Source organism: Pavona decussata, unplaced genomic scaffold, assembly GCF_977016875.1.
Source record: "Pavona decussata unplaced genomic scaffold, jaPavDecu1.1 SCAFFOLD_391, whole genome shotgun sequence".
Taxonomy (NCBI): Eukaryota; Metazoa; Cnidaria; class Anthozoa; order Scleractinia; family Agariciidae; genus Pavona; species Pavona decussata.
The window spans coordinates 757,921-776,845 of record NW_028145763.1 but is presented as its reverse complement, the minus strand read 5'-3'; the positions used below and the strand labels follow the sequence as shown (position 1 = coordinate 776,845).

Below are 18,925 nucleotides of genomic sequence, written 5' to 3'. Positions count from 1 at the left end.
ACACTCCTTGTCGACCAAAACTTAGTATTTAGTCAGAAATAACTTATTTCCGCTCACATTTCGAACAAAAAAAAATAGTTGAAGTTATAAATTCTTCGCTTTTGACTTCAGTAATTCGTTTCACAATATTTTTGTCAACCAAAGTAGTTTATTTACTTTCATCTGGTTTGTGTTTTTTACAACTTTCTATATTATTAAATGATTAAAGTAGCAATTAACTTATATAGTTAATTAGTTGCAACAATTACTTGTACTTTACATCAATTGGTCAATAAAGAATTAAAATTATTTTTATTGTTCAACTTTATTTGTCTTGTATTCATTATAATAATAAATGAAAAAAAAATTGCGCTTTTAATGGGGGCCTGGTAACTAGTCATTTTGTAGGCTATCTCTTTTACTTTTTTTTGCCTAGGAGAGGTTGCCGAAAAGAAAAAAAGTCCTGCGCTTTTAACACGGGTCTAGCACAAAATCAAAAAATATATATATAGACTTTTGAAGGGCTAAATCCGTCTTTAACCTGCACGGATTTTTCCCGCCAAAAGACTTAGAATTTTTTTCGACTCCATGCTAGAACCCCCATCAAAAGCACAGCGCTTTTTTTCTTAGCAAAGGCAAAAAAGTGTAAAAGTAAATAACCTTATTTTAACTAGTTGCCAAGCCCCCATTAAAAGCGCGTTTTTTTCCCGCCAAAAGACTTAGAATATTTTTGACTCGTCTATTTGCTGATTCTAAATACTTGATAATTACATTCCAGCCAAAAAAAAATAAATATTTTTGAATATATATATTTTTTATTCCAATATGCACAATCAATTTTCGTTCTAAAAGTATTTGATTTTTCCAAAAATTGAAAACTCTTAAAAACGCGCTTTTTTGGAGCTGTGGTGAAAATATTTAAGGTGGTCGGTTTCCAGCACGTTTAAGCACTAATACTTTAAAGGATCTATACTAGCCGTATAATAATAATAATAATCAAACAAATGTTGAATCATTGGTGATCAAGTTATGGTCGTTTTCTTGACATGATAGGTTATGATAGTAACAGTATGTCCTCTTAAAACCACCCTTAATTTTAACTTGAAGCAGTTACAACTCAGAAACGAGCTCGGTGACCCCAATTTTTTAAAATTTGTAACTGTACCTAACAAATGTACGTTCAACGTTTTGTAAAGTTTGAAAAAATTGTAGGATGGCGTTAAGCGCCACATTAAATTTTTCGAAAAATTTGCGATGGCTCATAACCTCTTCCAACATTTTTTTTTAAACTCTGCAAGAAGTTGTCGGACATGCTGATCATAGTTCCATAATCATCATCGTCATCATCATCAATAAAACAAGGGGGGTCATCGAGCTATTTTTTGAGTTATAACCACTTAAAGTTAAATTAGGGGTGTTTTTAAGAGGTTATATTGTTGCTATGGTAACCTATTATGTCGAGAAGGCAACTGTAGCTTATTCACCAATGATTCGGCATTTCTTTGATACCATTATTGTTGTATGAACTGATAAAGAGTGATAGTATTGATCCGTTAAAGAATTAGTAGTGGAATGTGCCGCAAACCAGTGCTAGCCACCTAAAGAGCTTAGTCAACAAAGCACGGTTAAGCTTATCCAGGAATTAAAGCCAAGTTAAAATCGAAAAATCTACAAAAATATGTGTTATGAACTTTTGGGTTATGTAATTTGCCACTAAAAAAATGGATAAATAAATAACAGTGAGACGTTTTGCAACATTCGACAGAAATAAAACCTTGCTAAATTGTTTAAATTCAATCCTGGATAAATGCTAATCGGCTTTAAGTTAACTGGGCCCCATACTTATTGGGGATCTTAAGCAACCATGACAACGTCAACGGAAATATAAATGTACGTTACTTATTCGTGACTATTCCAATCTTTTAAGGGAACAGAATTGTTAGGAACGGCATATAAGAAGAACGAGTCACCGTCATGTGCTCACATTCTATATAGAACCTTGAATTTGTCCATTTTATGTTGTTCAGTTTTACAGACGGAAGGACCTACCATTCTGATTAGATATATTGATTTGTGGCATTGCCATTGCCGTCGTTGCTTAAGTTCCCTGGTATAATTCATTATGTCGGATCAAAGCTTTAAGCCCAGGCGACAAGACCGCGAGGTGAATGATACAGCCTTTCATATCAAAACTGTATTGTAACTTTCGATGGATCACTCTCCATTTAATAATTTAACACCCCCCCCCCCCCTCCCCCACTTCATTGAAAAGTAAACAACAAACAACACCGGAAGTAAACGGTTTTTTGTAATTTAGATAAAAATAATTACCCACACCACCAAGGGTCTTGTCTCATAGGCTTATTAAGATTTCAATCCCACATCATTAAATAACCCTAATGCCTTGTTTGTTTCGCAGTGGTCACAATTTGGTTTAACGAGGGTTCTGTTTCGCGCATAAAATCAAGCACGCGAGGAACTAAATGTACTGCGGTGGAATCCAAAACTTTTAATTGTATGGCTAGCAAACCGCTATACTTTCACATTTCAAGCTCTAGAGTTGTCGAGCGATGTTCTACTCTGGCGGTTAATCATCATATTTGCATCTTTTCTCAGCCGCCGTTACTAAATTTGCTCTTCGTATTCGATTCTGTCATGTTTTGTTTTGTATCTGTTACGTTTCCGGTAGTTTTGCTACAACCAGTTGCAAAATGATCGATAAACCTACCAAAATCAGAACTTTTGCTAGAAAATACATTCTCTTGTCAAAAAATTAACATTTCACTTCAATGCTGACCCTCCTTTTTTCCAAATCTGAAAGCCCGGACAAAATATAATATCCCCAACATTGAAAACTTAGGGGCATCTTAACTCTGTTTGCAAACGGTTGAAGCTTTCTTCTGTCAAAGTTTTCGAGATGCCCAAATGTTTGCCTAGCGGCCCAATAGTTTTGTTGTCAGTCATGAATTCTTGCCACCTCATTAATCGGCGTTATTCTTTCATTGTCTCGCTTCTCAATGGTTTTGTCATCGTTTTCAGTTTTTATAACATTCAAATCTCATTCCTCTTCTATTTTTCTCATATCTAATCGCACCAAATTCATCTCGCGCCTCACAATGTACTTTTGCTACTCTTCCCTTTATACCATATTTGAAATGTTGGTTTTAGTTCACAAACTTTTTTCATGTTTGTTTGTCACATTTGCCTCGTTTCTCTATAGTTTTCCTCTTGTTCTTTCAACGCGTCTTTTTCTTTTTCTTCTCAATAGTTTTGCTCTCATATTTCTGCTTTTTTTGGTTGGTTTTTCGGTAGTTCTACTGTCGTTTTCTTTGCCATTAGAGAGGTTAAGAATGACGTTTACGGCAAACGTGAGATATGACCACGTGACCATGTTTATCCTGTATTTCCCGCTCACTGTTTTCAGTTTCTCTGTCAAGTTGAGTAGTTTTGCGTTAGTATCAAATGCCAGAATTAGTTTGCACTATTCTCATCTTCGTACTCTTCCTTTTAAGAAACCATAAACGCGAATCTCACGTGTGCCGTTTGCCGTAAACGCGATTCTTAAAGGGGAAGTATCACGCGAATTTGATGTCATTCCAAAACCCAAAAATGTTTGTATGTCAACAGAAAAAAAAAATTGTCCAGTTTTGTTATGAATTATGACTCCATTGCAATAAAATTTTCGACTAATGCCTCTGTCCAGGGACAGTTTAGGTCGGAACGGATTGAAACTTGAAAAATGTTAGGCTAACCTTTTTAAAGTTCTGGCATTTTTGTTTCCAAAATTCGCTAGAACAGATCACGAGTTGTTCTCTTCAAGAATTGAATTGAGTTCTTTCCTCTCGTTCTTCTAGAATTATTTTGTAGCTAAGTGAAGGTCTTATTTCACTATTTTTAACAAAAGAGGTCGAAAACCCCATGACACTTCCCTTTTAATCTCTTTATTGTCAACTGCACATTATTATCTGTACTGTCATCAGTTCTGTAGCTCTCCTTCCTCGTAAGTTTCTTTTTTGGGGGGCCACATTATGCTTCTTCTCCTCCTTTTTTTTTTCAGTTGTTTTTTTCTGATGTTTCTCCAGAGGTTTATATTCTTACTTCTGTCATGTTTTGCTATTGTTTCTCTGAAGTTAACAATTTCCTGTCATGTTTTGTTCTTTCTTAGTTTTGGTACTTTTGCTCTAATTACTGTTCTTATCTCTTTTTACACGTGTCATCGTTTTTTTTTCTGTCATCGCTTGTTATGATATGCCAGTCTCTCCTCTTTCCTGCCTCATTTGTCGGTTTTGCTATGTATTTTCCTAACTTGTTGAAAATATTGGACTCCTTTGGTTTGTTTCTGTTATGTTTGTCTTGTTTCTCTTTTGTTTCCTTTTGTTCCGTCAGTTTTACTATCTATTTTCCCAACGTGTTGAAAATATTGCTTTCATTTCAAAATGTTGCATTCCTTTTGTTTGTTTCTGTTCTGTTTCTCGCTTCTCTACAGTTTTCATTTTGTTTTGTCAGTTTTACTATCTATTTTCCTAACGTGTTGAAAATATTGCTTTCATTACAAATGTTGCCTTCCTTTTTCCAGTTTGTTTCTATTGTTTCTCGTTTCTCTATAGTTTTCCTTTTTTCCCCAAGTATCATCTTTCTTCTGCAAAGTTTTGTTCTCATTTTTCTTCCGAGTTGTTGTTGTTGTTTTTTTTTTTTTCCCTTTTTCTTTTTTGCAATAATTCTCCTGTCTTTTCCCTTGCCATCCTAATAGCCGGTAAAATGTTGTATGTTCTGTCATCGTTTGCGCTTCTTTCTCGCTAGCTTTCTTTTCGTTTTTCTGTCCTTTCTCTAGAGGTTTTACATTCCCTTCTCGCCATGTTCTGCTATTGTCTCTCTATAGTTTCTCCTTTTCGGTCAACTTTTGTTCTTATTTCTTAACAGTTTTGTTCTCATTCTTTTGCCCTGTTTTGTTCTCGTTTCGATCATGTTTTGTTCTCAACATATTTTAGCATTCTCACCCTTCGTAGTCCTCTTCTTTTTTTTATAAATTCGTTCTTGTTTTTCCGTCTTTTTTGTTCTTGTCACTCTAAAGGTTTAATCGAAGGATTTCCTGTCACGAACTCTTTGTCTCGTCACGCTATACTTTTGGCCTAAGGTTTTTCTGCATCTGTCCTTTCCTGTCAATCTTTCGAAAGCTTTGTTTGTTTAGTGATCTCCTCTGCACTTCTTTGCCATACGGTGATACCGTTTCTTTCGTTGCTCTATATTTGTTCATGTTTTTCAGTTTCTCTAAAGGCTATGGATTTTGTTTTCTTTCCCGTTTTGTTTACAGTTTTTCTCGGGGCACTTTCGTTTTTATCCGCAAATGTTGCTCAAATATTTTCCTCTTATTTGTAAAATTTCCTCGTAGTTTAGTTCGCTGAACGTTTTCACGTTTATCTCATGTCTCTACGATCGTTTTTCCATCTTTGTCTTTATATATCTTTCTCTACATTTTTCATTATCTTAATGTGATCCTTTTCTCTGCTGTCTCTTTTCCGTCCAATTTTGTTCCGAGGTTTTATCGCACACTCTTGTTTGTATTGTTTGTAGTTTAATAGCCTGGCTCGATTTTGTCGGTGTACATTATTTTTTTCGTCGTTTGCTTTTCTGCTGTTTGACTGTCAACAATGATCATTTCTTTGGATAGTTCTGCTAATCGCAAATTTCTTATTCATCGCAAAATGAGCGAAAATTAGACCATCGCGAAAATCAAAGGCATCAGGATGACTATGACTGCGATACAGCTATCGCAAAATATCTTCTTATAAAAAGGTCTGACTATTATCTGAGATTTAGTTCTCGTTTTTTCCCTTGTACATGTAGCTAAGAAAATTTTTCCTGTTCCAATGATAGGAATCGTCTCGTGAACTTTGCCTGAATGTTCCGTTACCGTTTCACTCCCAGAGTGAGCCCACAGGCCATGCCATACAATTCAACCTTTGAGTCTGAGAATGAACTAAGTGTACGTCCTTGAATGCTAAAAAATGAATGCTACTGAGCAGTACTTTCCTGTGGTGCTGTTTATTATGACGTACAAAGGGGTTCTAACTTTTGCGTGTGTGAATGAAGTCCTCGAATGTGACCATTCAAATGAAAGCTACTGAGCAGTACTTTCCTGTGGTGCTGTTTATTATGCTGTACAAGGCGATTCTAACTTTTGAGTCTGTGGATGAAATCCTACAGTGTGACCATTCAGATGAAAGCTACTGAGCAGTACGTTCATGTGGTGCTGTTTATTATGCTGTGCAAGGTGATTCTAACGTTTGCGCCTGTGGATGAAACCCCAAAGTGTGACCATCTAAATTAAAGCTGTGCAGGATGGTTCTACGTTTTCAGTCTGTGGATAATATCCTAAGGTAAGACCACCCAAATGAAAGCTACTGAGAAGTACTTTCCAGTGGCAATGCGTATTATGCTGAACAGAATGGTTCTTACTTTTGAGTCTGTAGATGAAATCCTAAAGTGTGACCATTCAGATGAAAGCTACTGAGCAGTACTTTCCTTTGGTACTGTTTGTTATGCGGTACAAGTTGGTTCTAAACATGAAGTCTGAATTGGTGGAAAAATTAATGTTTCTATGGAATGCAAATGAAACCCTAAAGTGCAACCATTCAAATGGAATCTGTGGAGTAGCACTTCTCTTTGTTTTCTCCCGGAGTGAAGAGATAAACTTTAGGCTGACAAATGAGTTGAATTGTACCTGATTTATCCGAGAATTGAGAACAAGCACTCTCAGTCAGACCTTCTTATAAATGAAACTATGACAACAATGGCTCAAGCGTTCAAAGCGCGATCATGTTAATCCAGAACAAGTTCCAATTTTGAATTCAACATTACCTTTTTCTTGTATTTCATTTTTAGATCGATTTGTTTACCTTAAATTGATACACAAATGGGAATTGTACAACGCTTTTTTTTTTAATTATTATTTTGAAAAGCTTCTTGTAACCGTTTTTGGCAAGTGAAACCAAAGCCATAACCTGGATTAACTTTTAATCTGGGTTTTGACAATTGAACCAAGAATTTTAAGTACGTAATTAAGCTAACGTTTTCAATAATTGAACCTTATGGCCAACTGATTCGTGCAGTCCACCGTCCGTAGGTCGCAGTCCAATCCAATCTGTTCACTGATGTTAGCTGCTGGCTCTTGACTTGTAAATAAAACTTGTAACTAAAATCCAGGATAGGAAAAAATCTATTAATAAAATAAAACTAAGCAGTACATATTTTCCAAAAACAAATAAAGACCGGATTGCAATTTGAAAGAAACATTGGCACTGTGAAAAATTCCTCTGGTATTAAAAGTTTCAGTTTTGTTCGAATACGCGTATAACTCTGGCTTAAACTTCAAACAGTTTATTATGTAAAAGTAATCTAAGGAGAACTTATTATTCTGTGCACACTGCAAGCGAGAAGCTAATAATAATATCTCACCTTTTTAATTGACCTTTATTCCGAAGTTGCGTCTCTGTTTGGCCTTACCAAGGTCCAAATGGAGTCATTCTGTGTGTGGTATCTGGATGGAAGGAAACAATAGTAGCGTGAAAAAATGTTACTCCCCCACTCCCTTCCCCCTGACAAATCACTTTTCCTCTTATTCATTTCCATTCATTTTGGTTCTGTGGTGTGATTGAGTGAGGAGGGGTGGCGTGGGATGAGTTCTATTTATTTATCATTTTTATTTTTTCGAGAGTTCCGCTGTTTATTTTGTAAATTAAACCATCATTGAAAGTAATTAATACATCGTTTTTCAAGAAAATCTGCCAGTTTCTAACGCGCACACAAAATGTTTCTGAAGATAACAAAGAAAACTACTCACCCGAGATCAGAGGAATTCTGTCTCCCTGGAAATGTATGTGTCCGGCAATCACAACAACTCCTACGTCTAAATAGAAAATAAGAATTCTTTATTTGTTAAGTAAGCAAGATATTGCGCTTGTGAGCACGCTAAATTCAAGGTATCTGTATGGGTATTGAAATAGTTAAGTCTGAAAAGAAGCACGAATATATCCATGTCCTGTCGCTGACAATTTCAAGATGACACGGAACAAGCTTACAAGAGGTCCTGTCGGATCGAGTTTGTAACTTACATGTAACTACTGTATTCTCCCACCAAAAGTTTAACTAAAAACAGCTGGCATCCGAACTCAACCATTAGGGAGTTTAAGAAAGCTACTACGGCGAGGCAATGAGAACGTCACAAAAAAATAGGATTTAATGAGAAAAACAAAGGCCCTGTACGTGCGTTATAAATTTTGGAACATTTCTTCACCGTCCTTGGTCAAACAACAACGCTAAATGACCAAATGCTTTGTGGAGAACGTGAGCACATGACAGTAAATTTTTCATTCTCTGTCTTAACTAAAACGCCGTTCCCACCTGTTCTGTTACCGGATAGTTCGGCCACACTGTACAAGTTGAACGAATAGGAATAATCGCAAAGTAGTACAAGTAACGAGAACTTTTATTTTCAAGCGTAGTTTTCGTTGGGGTTGCCGTCGTGGTTTCTTAAATTCCCTATTGATTTATTCAGCAATTCACTGAACCAAATATGCTACTCTCTTAATACTGAGATGCAATAGCTACCAATCCAGGGGAAATAGCAATACTCTTTGCCGTTGCATCAGTGCTCAGTACTTGATATAAGCATCACTGTCTAAAACCACCAACTCTTAGGAACAACACTATCTACCTACTCCACGTCACGTTTCAGGAGATAAAACACTAAATACTTAACAAAGTACTTTGCGAGGAAAACAAGAAAAAAAACAGTGATATAGAGTAAATACCTCAAGTTCGAATCATGAACTCATACTTCAATGTTGAATATCCTCGCACGCCGTCGGTTTCCGACCATCGATTCAAGAAAGGTTAGAGCTTAAAACAGGTATGAAGAGAAGTCTGTCATGGTGATATGGACGGAACTCCATGAAATAACCGTTTTGAGTTATTTTGTCCAGGAAACAAGTATAAGGACGGAGTTAGATTTCACTGTTGTCCATCTTGGTTTAACGTTCCTCGTGCTGGTGATAGGTGTGAAAAAAAAGACGAATAATTTAGTAATAATCTACAATTCAAATGCAATTCAAAAACCTCGATTTCGATTTTTTTCGGATAAAATCGGCCGACACTGGCGCTGACTGGGCACAAAATTAATATTACCTCAAACTAACCGTTTTCTCAGTCCGTACTGTAAGTTACGGACCGAGTTTTTTCCCGTGGAAAAAACGAAAAAAAAAAAAAAAAAAACGAGGAAAAAACGAGGATCCGTAACTTACGGACCGAGAAGACGAGCTTAGTAAGATATTTATTATATCTCGGGAAAGGAAACTTTCAAATTTAGCGGGTTGTACAGTGAAATACTGCCCGCAAAATTGACCGATCACACCGCGCGTACTAACTGAGAGAAATAGTAAGGAAGTGAAATATAATAACTGGAAAATGTTCAGGGAATGAAATAATGAAGGTATAGAGAAACGGGATAAAGATATTTGAGAAACAAGATTTTTTGAGAAACAAACCTTTTTTGTTATTAAGGAGCAGTTATCACTTTTTTAAGGGGGGGGGGGGGGTTGGGGCTGGGGGTGAAGAAGCAACATTCAGAGGGTGTGTAATTCTTCGGAATAACTATCAATAGTAATGGGAATCAGGAAGAACTTCACTGATACATTAAAAGATGGTGAAACAAACACATTATAGGGAGTTTACAGAAAAAGCAGATCTTAGCATGGCCTGCTGTAATCCAAAAAGAAAATTGGGGGTAACCATGCATTTCTTAGAGATAATTAAACAACAATTATTCTAAAAAGCGGTAAAATACAAAGCAATATATGGCGTTTTTTTTCCAAATTAAAGCTTTATTATCTCTGAAAAATGCATGGTTACCCCCAATTTTTTTTTGGACCAAGAGCACTTGCTAAGTTCTGCTTTCTCCCCATAGTTTTAAACTGCCCAAAAATATCCCTGTGTTAGTAGGCACCACCCATAGGAAACCCGAGTAACTCAAGATGCCCAAAGTATATGCACAGTAACAAAAGTAGGCACCGTCCTTAATGACAATGAATTACTGGTAACATAAGGTTGTATTCCACTTACAGGGGAAGTGAGTCATAACAGGAACAAGGTAATATATCAGCAGGGTGTTTGGAGCAGAGCTTGACGCTTGCCTCCTGTAGCATATTCCAAGAGATCACCTCCATATCAAATTCCAAATATAAACCCAAGGGCTTATTTTTCTGAGGTTAAGGGGTATGTTATTGGAGCATAACTTGGTTTAACCAACCCATTAAATGAATTAATTAAATATACAAAATAACACTTCGTCCAAAATAGCAACCGCAACTTACGACAAAAATAAAACAATCAAACAAAAGCTTCAGGTCATATACATGTAGTTTGGGTGGGGAAAAAACTTTTCTTGTCCTTTTGACACCTTTTTCTTTCCCCTTATATTAATTTTGTAAAAATACAATTTAGCTGGCATTGACAAAAGAGACTGAGAGCATTTTATATCAAATAGGAACAACATAATCAAACATTTTCTCTCTTTCAAGTTGTATGTATACCAAGAGTTTTGGGTGTGAAAAACATTGTTGCAAATGCTATTACACTGTTTGTGATGTTGGCCCTATGCCTACAGCATGCCTAGCCCAGTCAAGAGTGGGATATGTGATCAAAAAGGTGTACATCTGTATGCAGGTTATTTCTATCGAAATGCTGTCATAATGCCACTCAGTCAAAAGGAAAGCATATTAAGAAGAGATTACCAGTACTTAAGTGTCCTTCATGTTTGCTGTGCACACCAACTGTACTTGTACTATTATATTTCCAAGCCTGAAAAGAAGAAAGAAAATTCATTCAAAAGATCTTTCATTTAAAGAATATTGAAATATTATAGTAGTAAGAATATTGTATATTATCTTTAATGTATTTCTGTCGTTGTATTTCTGGTAAATGGCAAAAAAGTGACATTGAAGAAATCAATTCATTCTAAATTTTTTTTGAGGGGGGCTGGGGAGGGCAGCAGGATGGGGGAGGGTGAGGCTTATTATTGCGACGGGTTTGCTTTTGGGGAGCTAATTTCATTAAATGATTTTGGTGTTACAATAAAATCCCAGTAGCCCTCACAGTGAGGTAAGTTCACCATGTGCTCTCAATCACTGAACTTTTGTGTCATTCAATTAAATGAATTGTGTTTATAATCCAGTCTGATTTATGACTCAACAACATTACAAAAACAGCTGACTTTATACGTTCATGGGCTTATGTTTTGGAGTGTTTATAACTGGAAGGATGCTTGCACCAAATTTTGACAGGAGTGGGGCATCATTTTCACAGGGGCTTACATCCAGATTTTTTTGGTACGTTATGTGGTTGAGCTCCCCAATACCTACACGTTTATCTAATTTGCATGCCACAATCACAAAAGAATTCTTAGAAAGTATAGTATGCTGCACCTCAGTATGGGTATAGAATGGTCCTTTAAATAATGGGTCTCGGCAAATTTTCAGCGAGTCTCAAAATCTGGGCGGCTCAAACTGTCTAGAGTCTTGGTATCTTGAGCTCGTAAAAATAAAGCAGGTCTCGGAATCTCGTATTTTGAAATTTGAGTCTCGTAGTCTCGCAAGCCAACCGAAAATTTTGTCTAAATCAACCAGTTCCAATTTATCATGAAATAATTCCTAGTATGAGGAACAGAGTGCTGTGCAAGTCTCATTCACGGATCTCTAGATTATGGTGTTGCGTGCTCAAATTTTCGAATCATGGCATCACAGGCTCAGATTTTAACTTCTAATCAAACCCCTATTATTATTATTATTATTATTATTATTATTATTATTATTATTATTATTATTATTATTATTATTATTATTATTATCATTATTATTCTAACCAGCATTACAGTGTAAGGCTGATTAAGGAAACAATGTATGGCATTCTTTTCCAAATTGAAGCTAAATGTCCCTGAAACAAGCAAACAATCCTTGCTAAGATATACTGTACAAAATAATTATATTAAATCATGCAAAATATCATTGTTTTAGTGGGCACCATCCTTAAGAAACCCAAGTTTCTTTGACCATCCCGAGATACCCAGAACATACACTGTACAGCATGCAGGGTAGCAAAAGGACGCACCATCCTTAAGAAAGCAGGATAAGTATGGGGACAACAAGGTATTGCTTGATGAGGATGATGCTGGTCTGGACGAGCAAGCAAGAGGCCCTGCCAGGGTAAATTCTGACAAGCGACATGGCCCAAAAAGTAGTAACAGCACATGAAATAAATTTGCGACAAAAGACAACTTTTCTCGACAAAACTCCGACAGTGACAAATAAGGCCAAGAATTAATGACAAAGAACGGTGATTTCATATACTTTTTTACCGTTGTTTTGCATTATTAGCAGACCTTTTCACAAGGTAAGCGTGTGTGGGTCTGAGATGATAAAGAACCTCGGCTCGCGATCTATATTTTCCACATCACGCACGGTTTTTCCTAACCTTAAATTCCGACAAGGACAAACTATTTTCATTAAATTTCCAACAGCGACATGAAGCACTGACAAAACACCGACACCGGACATTTTAAAATTCAGACAAGCAACACAGGACTCCCCCCTGGCAGGGCCTCAAGCAACAGAGGTGTCCATTTTACATTATTTTACTGGGAAATAGGACTGGATGTCAGCTTATGTAGGTGCAGATGGCTGCTGTTATTAGTCATTTTTATGACTGTGAAACAGGATAAAGTGAATGAACAAACTTGAGATACAAGGTTAAGACCCTGAGTGTTGATCCGGGCTGGGAAATTATTATTGAACCTTAGGCATCCCGCTCCAATGTCTGGTACCCAACCAATAATTATTGAACTAATCAGTTGGCAATGACTTAAGACCTGTCAAGCTGACGCTTGCTTAAGATTTTCACCATTAATGACATCTACCTAAAGTGACTCATGGAGGGAGGGGGGGGGGGTACTCTGGTGAGTGGTGAAAATGTAGTACGGAAGTATTTCTTTGGGTCGTTAATTTGCAATCACTGCAAATTAAGCTTCTTGGTTTCATTTAGATTTTGCTCACCATTTTTTTACCTTTAACTCGAACACTTGTATTTTTTATTGTAATTTGTAATGTGTGTAATATGGCAAAATAAAAATGCAATGTAAAAAAATTTTAAAAGTGAGGAATACCTCCATGCTTTTGTTATATTAGTTGGTATTTGAGGGTGGGGGGTAGACATTTCTGCCCAGTCTTCTTCAATAGACAATGACATTCCTGCAGGCATTTTTCTTCTTCTCCTCACAGGCTTCTTCTTCTTCTTCTTTTTTTTTTTTTGTTGGGGGGGGGGGGGGGAGGGAAGGAGGAATAGGGGAGTCAAGGAATTTTGCAGATGAAGAAAGGCATTATGCAGGTGCTAACTGGGTATTTTCAAGAATATTATATTTTTTTTAAACAAGTTCTTACCTAGTTTGTTTACCTACCTCCTTGTCCTGCATACAATGCTACCATGTCAGAGAAAGAACATAATTTCCAAACTCTCTAAGCCAGAGTTCATCTGCGAAAACAGAACAATATATATATACTTCTTTTTAATTCACCGAGTTAGTTACCCTATCAGGTGCCAAATTTGTTCAGTGAAAATGGTAAAAAGGGAGGTATAGTCGCACACAAGCTACAGCTAGCGCACATGACTGGAGCTTAACCCAACTAAGAGTACTGCTACTATAACTCCCACCTGGATTGGATGTCCCAGCTCCCGTGAGGTCGTGGGTTCAAACCCTGGCTGGACCACCACTCAGGGTCTTAAAATAACCGAGGAGAAAGTGCTGCCCTTGTAATGACATCTGCAAATGGTTAGACTTTCTAGTCTTCTCGGATAAGGACAATAAACCGGAGGTCCTGTCTCACAACCCTTGTTCGTAATAACTCCTTGGGATGTTAAAGAACCCACTCACTGTTCGTAAAGAGGAGGGGACGTAGTACTCGGTGTTGTGGTCTGGTCTCTGTGTGTGTTGGGGAGGGTGGGGTGAGATCACATATGGACTGAGGTGGCAGCCAGAGGCGCCTTGTTTATAGGCTGACATCCGATCTCACCCTCTGGATGTGATTGATTATTGATTGTAAAGTCGCACGTAATATTGTTGTGGCTGATTAAATAAAGACTCTCATGGTTCACCCAGCAGTACAAAGAGGACTGACCCCTTTTTGGGGGAAACTACCTTTTTATAAAGTAAAGATGTTGACTTGCAAGTTTATAAGCTAAGCAGGTCCTTGTGACAATTCCCCCACCGACTGAGGTCAATAATACACATTTTGAAAGAACTTGTTTGAGAACAATAACATGGTTTTGTCCATGTATTCGGTGAAGGATGGTTTTGTCTATCCTCACTTAGCTTATTGTGAGAGCATCATAATATTTCAGATTCTTTGGTCATTGTTTGTAGTCATGCATGCTATGACGTTGGCAAACATCTGAATTTGGGCCCATCAAGAGTCGTTACCACGTAATGCCACACCATAACATTTCTTTTTTTGTTTAAATATACTAAGTGTGCTTTCAAAAAGAATGTGAAGTCTAATGCTGAAAGTCTATCTTACAAGGTAAATCCTCGGGTTTAAATTCAGAACAATGATATAAAACATGACCTTCCTTAACTTCAGCAGAAAAACTAACGCAGAGAGATTTTGACGTTTCGATGACATCCTGTCATCATTATCAAGAAAATGAAGAAAATTTACATAAGTAAGTAGACAAAACTAAAACTTAACTCATTTTTTCTGGTGTTATACATGAAGCCTCCACCCTGCCCTACCTCTGGCTCTTTTCCACAGAAGGCAGGAAGTAACACTTATGCATTTCGCCAATAACAAAGTCTTTTAGAACTAGGTCATTACAGATGTTTCTCACAAAAAAATGGGGAGAAAATGTATGTCATCTTTGTCTTTATTTGTGTACTTTTACCTTGAAGTTTCACTGGCCATGGAGAACTGCTCTTCATCCTGCATCAACATTGATATAGCGTCTTGACAACTTGACCATTCTACAGAAATCACATTAATGTGAGGAAGTGATTGACATGGGGAGTTTGAATGATTTTTAAAGACACTTGTATGACAAACGTGTATAAATTTCAAAGCCCAAATGATTACAGTGTAACAAGCCCAGGAAAAATTTCTGAATTTCTGAAAGTCAAGTCAATTGGAAAAACACCCTGCTAAAACTGAACAGGAAAATAATTATCTTATTTGCAACCCTTCATCACTGTTTATCACCTCTAGTTATACCAAGAATGTACGCTCCTGATCAACCGGAAGATCTTTAAACCTACCAAAAAATTAACAAGGCCGAGTCATACATTAGGAAGGAAAGAAATAACAGCTCCTTTTCAAACGTTATGCTGCTGCTGTGCCAAACAAAATTGATCGCATTTAGCAGTAGCATGGCATTTGAAACCAAATCAAGTCAATGCCGCACGTGTAGCCCAGGCTCCATTTTTTGTAGGTTACACAAAGATCTTCAGTGTGGGTGTCCAAATTGGTTGACTTACTAACACACGATAGTTGGTCTTTGACATAAAGTGGTATAAGGCAAAGGTAGTAAGATTACCTCCTAGGCATTGGCATAAAGAGTACGGAGCCTGGACATTTCACTGGTGTAGGTGCTTTGGTGGGCGCTTGGCATGGAACTTCAAAACTCTTGGCATATCCCTGGCATGGAATATACACGATACACCCTGGCGTGAAGCAAGGCAAGCTCTGTGGTGCTTATGACTTGCTTTCAAACATTGTGCTACTGTCATGCTAAACTCAATTTAAATAAATTATGAATACCATGTAACTACAATACAAAACTTGGTTAATTTGGTTACTTGTGTATCTTGGATTTATTTGTACAACCACTTGTTAGTTTTTTCTGTTTTAAGTTCAACTGAATTTAATTCGATGTATGAAACCAAGTCGCATTACAGTCACACCATGGTCAAAGCAAAAAAACGTTTGACGCAGACCTCAGTCTCACCCTTTCTTTTTTTCTGTCTACTGTCATCGCAGTTTCAAACTTTCGGGTGGTCAGAGGAGAAGGCCTGTGACACCATGTGGCACAGGAAGCCCCAGATCATCTGAAAACAAAGACGTGGTCACAAAAAGCGAGAACGCTAGCTGAAAACGATCAATGTTTGATAAGCTCACTGGAAAAGACGATAAATACATGATTAACAGTTAATCTACAGTTGACTATGTCTAAGGAGCACAAAAATGAGTTGGATCCACAAAAAGAACGGCTGTCATTGTCGCAGACTACCGACTGAGAAATAAGAGCTTACCTGAGACTTAATTAGGCCTATTGAAATTAATTTTCCTTGGAATGAAGGTAAGACCATATTAACGAATAAATGAACCAACCTCTTTAACTCCTCCGGTGAAAGAACATTCCTTTCATCATTTCATGGATACAGCGCAAAACCACTCCAAGAAAGGAACGAGCGATCGCAGTCGAATAACCATTCGAAATTCTCCCTTTCAAACTCATTCGCTTTGGGATAACCAATTCGCGATAATGCCCTTGGAATCCTCTTCCTCTGACTCATTCTATCCGGAATTAATCTCTTATACAAAGAGAACGTATTAAAAATGTGTCAATTTCGTTTGTGCTCCTTTTTTCCCGCGGTCTTTCCCGCGTTGGTCTAATGCGCATGACAGCTGGTGGTTACCAAGCCTCGACCCAAGCCTCCCGGTTTGTCGTCCGGTTTTCGTGAAAAATTCCCTCGCGAAACTTGAGTGGTTATTAGCCAAAAGGTTGTTGAAAAGAATGGCAAGATTACAGAGTAGCCCAGTGGTCGCCGACAGTCTATGGCGATTTTTGTACTAAATCTGTGTCCCCCAAATTTAAAACGTCACGCACATGCAAATATGTCACGCACGTGCTTCACGACCTAGTCACTCCTTGCTAAAGCATGTAACTTGTTTCCTAACGTAAATCCGTAAACGTGTTGTATGGTTTACATTTTGTGTATATTTATACAAGCATGTAACTATCACTTGTAAAACAAATCCCTGATGAAGTTACCGTAGTCTAACAAAACGCGTCTGATAATAAAATTAATACCTCTTACTAACCTCGTTTTCTCAGTCGTTACTGTAAGTTACGGACCGCATCTTTTTCCTGTTGAAGCGCGCTTGGGCCATAAATCAACAGGTAAAAATTAGGATCCGTAACTTACAGTACGGACTGAGAAAACGTGGTTAGTACAGATATTTATTATATCTCTGAAGTTAATCGGGCGCGCGGGAAAGGAAACTTTCAAATTTAGCGGGCCGTACAGTGAAATACTGCCCGCAAAATTGACCAATCACGCCGCGCGTACTAACTGAGAGATATAATAAATTGCGAATTCGTGATGCCAAACTTGAATTTGTTGTGCGGACGAGTCACTAGCCAAAAGGTTGTTGACAAAAGAGACAAGGTTGAAGAGTGGTTGGCGCGTCAGTCTATGAATGGACTTTGCGCCGGAAGATTGGATCAGTAGCTTGCAAATACAAATATAAAGACACACTTTAATGACACTCCCTGAAAAGCGCTTTTCAGTGACAACAATAATTAATTTACAACATTATACGTCAAAACGATAGTAATTCTAAAAGTTACAATGATGCAATGATTTATACAAGAAGAGTAAAAATTAAGCAAAAGAATGGTCGCTAAAAATAACAAGATAAAATCTTTATGTAAAAGCTGAGACAGAGTAGTAAGGAAAGCGGCGAATAAGTTGGCTCGAAGTTTACGCTTAAAAATAAGAACAGAGTTGCAGAGTTTAAAGGAATTGTCCAAACTGTTCCACAGACTTACTATATGGTAATAGGACATCCTTTGTCCAGATCTAGATTTAAATAGGGGGATTTGCAAAAGTTGAGAGCTTCTAGTCGTGCGACTGCTTACTTCACCACGTGTTAGAAACTTCGATGAGATGTAAGTGGGAGCGGAGCCAGTAATACACTTGAAAGCAAGCACGGCGTCATGGTGATATAGCTGTGATTTAACAGGGAGCCAGCGCAGTTCCTTTAGCAGCGAAGTAACGTGGTCAAATTTTCTGGTACCGCAGATAATCCGAGCTGCAAAGTTCTGGACCGCTTGGAGCTTGAGGAAATTAGTGTCCGCTGCATTGGACCAGACGGAAGAGCAATAAAACAATTTACTAAACACTAGAGTGTTAATTATTGTGATTAAAGTCGATCTATCTAACACGTGCGTGCAAGTTTCCTTGAGGCTAGGTTGGTTTCTTCATTGTCATTTTGTTTCGTAGACAAGAAACTTCGCTCCCCATTGTCTGTCTTCACCCAGGCATGTAAACGGGTACCAGTGACACACTACTGGGGGTAACCCTGCGATTAACCAGCATCCCATTCAATAGCGAGTCCTAGTTACTTCCTTCCGGGTTAAACCCTGGACGTGTGGCCGTGTGAGCCACTTTTACTTTGTCTTAGAATGCGAGCTTACTTTTGCTTCAACTTTGATGGAAAACAAGCAATGCCAACCCAGAAACGTTAACAGAGGTTTCTCGGTCGCCCTATAGTGGTTGTTATTCACCAGGAGTCACATAGCGTGAGTTTTGAATACGAGAGCGCATCACAATTTAGAAGAAAAATGAGGGCGAGAATTTCAATCATGAATATTCAACTAGATTCAAACTAGAAAGAGAATGATGTATTATTCTAGAAAGTGACACAGGCATACTCGGAAAAAAGAAATCCGAGTGCTCCTATCAAGAGTCGAACCTAAGACCTTCCGATTACTAGTTCGGATGCTCTACCACTGAGCTACAGGAGACTCGCCCATGAGTGGATAAGAGCACATTCCTAGCAGTAAGACGAGCACTCTAATCAAATCTTCCATTTATTTGTGACCAAACATACAGGGACAGGATAACGAA

General features: G+C 37.7%; 3 long non-coding RNA genes across 3 annotated transcripts; 2 read left to right on the top strand and 1 right to left on the bottom strand.

Moving 5' to 3' along the window:
- Positions 1-971: 971 nt before the first annotated feature.
- LOC146451247 (uncharacterized) lies at positions 972-4,502 on the top strand. The gene is made up of 2 exons (XR_014860059.1): positions 972-3,963; positions 4,062-4,502. It is a non-coding gene; the product is annotated as an uncharacterized LOC146451247 (long non-coding RNA).
- A 1,863-nt stretch (positions 4,503-6,365) lies between these two features.
- LOC146451246 (uncharacterized) lies at positions 6,366-13,681 on the bottom strand. The gene is made up of 6 exons (XR_014860057.1): positions 13,481-13,681; positions 10,767-10,833; positions 8,790-9,023; positions 7,820-7,885; positions 7,435-7,516; positions 6,366-7,171 (listed from the first exon to the last, which is right to left on the bottom strand). It is a non-coding gene; the product is annotated as an uncharacterized LOC146451246 (long non-coding RNA).
- Positions 9,224-18,155, top strand: LOC146451245 (uncharacterized). Its single transcript, XR_014860060.1, has 2 exons — positions 9,224-9,298; positions 17,245-18,155. It is a non-coding gene; the product is annotated as an uncharacterized LOC146451245 (long non-coding RNA).
- The last annotated feature ends 770 nt before the right edge of the window (positions 18,156-18,925 follow it).